Source organism: Arachis stenosperma, chromosome 4 (assembly GCF_014773155.1).
Source record: "Arachis stenosperma cultivar V10309 chromosome 4, arast.V10309.gnm1.PFL2, whole genome shotgun sequence".
Classification (NCBI taxonomy): Eukaryota; Viridiplantae; Streptophyta; class Magnoliopsida; order Fabales; family Fabaceae; genus Arachis; species Arachis stenosperma.
The window spans coordinates 61,286,689-61,288,106 of NC_080380.1; the positions used below are offsets into that span (position 1 = coordinate 61,286,689).

General features: G+C 40.1%; 1 non-coding gene across 1 annotated transcript; it reads right to left on the reverse strand.

Annotated features, from left to right (window-relative positions):
• Window positions 1-220: 220 nt before the first annotated feature.
• On the reverse strand, window positions 221-328 carry LOC130978680 (small nucleolar RNA R71). The gene has a single exon (XR_009086299.1). It is a non-coding gene; the product is annotated as a small nucleolar RNA R71 (small nucleolar RNA).
• Window positions 329-1,418: the final 1,090 nt, after the last annotated feature.

The window sequence follows — 1,418 nt, forward strand, 5'->3', positions numbered from 1 at the left end:
GGAAGATCCTCATCAGTTCTTAGCTGAATTCTTCCAGATCTGTGATACTGTCAAGACCAATGGGGTTGATCCCAAGGTCTATAGACTTATGCTTTTCCCCTTTGCTATAAGATACAGAGCTAGGATATAGTTGGACTCACAACCTAGAGAAAGCCTGAACTCTTGGGATAAGTTGGTCAATGCTTTCTTGACCAAATTCTTTCCACCTCAAATGATGAGAAAGCTTAGAGTGGAAGTCTAAACCTTTAAACAGAAGGAAGGTGAATCCCTCTATAAAGCTTGGAAAAGATACAAGTAATTAACCAAAAGGTGTCCTTCTGACATGCTTCCAGAATGGAGCATCATATACATATTCTATGATGGTCCGTCTGAATTGTCTAAGATGTCATTAGACCATTCTACTGGTGGATCTCTTCATTTGAAAACCCTTGCAGAAGCCTAGGAACTCATTGAGATGGTTGCAAATAACCAGTTCATGTACACTTCTGAACGAAATCCTGTGAATAATAGGATGACTCAGAAGAAAGGAGTTCTTGAGATTGATACTCTGAATGCCATATTAGCTCAGAGTAAAATATTGACTCAGTAAGTCAATATGATTTCTTAGAATCTGGCTGGATTGCGAGCTGCATCCGGCAGCTAAAAAAGCCTCCTCTGAAGGAGAAGCTTATGACCCTGAGAATCCTACAATAGAAGAGGTGAATTACATGGGAAAATCCTATGGAAACACCTATAATCTTTCATGGAGGAATCATCCAAATTTTTCATGGAAGGATCAACAAAAGCCTCAACAAGGCTTTAACAACAATAACGGTGGGAGAAATAAGTTTGGCAATAGCAAACCTTTTCCATCATCTTCTCAGCAACAGACAGAGAAATCTGAGCAGAGCCTCTCTGGCTTAGCAACTATAGTCTCTGATCTATCTAAGACCACTCTCAGTTTTATGAATGAAACAAGGTTCTCCATCAGAAATTTGGAGGCACAAGTGGGTCAGCTGAGTAAAAGAGTTACTGAAACTCCTTCTAGTACTCTCCCAAGCAATACATAAGAGAATCCCAAAAAAGAGTGCAAGGCCATAACTATAACCAAAATGGCCGAACCTAGAGAGAGTGAAAAGGCAGTGATTCCCAGTGAGGAAGACCTTAAAGGACGTCTACTGACCAATAAGAAGTTCCCTATGGAGGAACCAGAGAAATCTGAGGCTCATACAGAGACCATAGAAATTCCACTAAACTTACTATTGTCATTCATGAGCTTTGATAAATATTCTTCCTCTGAAGAGGACGAAGACACTGCTGAAGAGCATGTTGCTCAATATCTAGGAGCAATCATGAAGTTGAATGCCAAGTTATTTGGTAATGAGACTTGGGAGGATGAACCTCCATTGCTCATCAATGAACTGAATACATGGATTCAG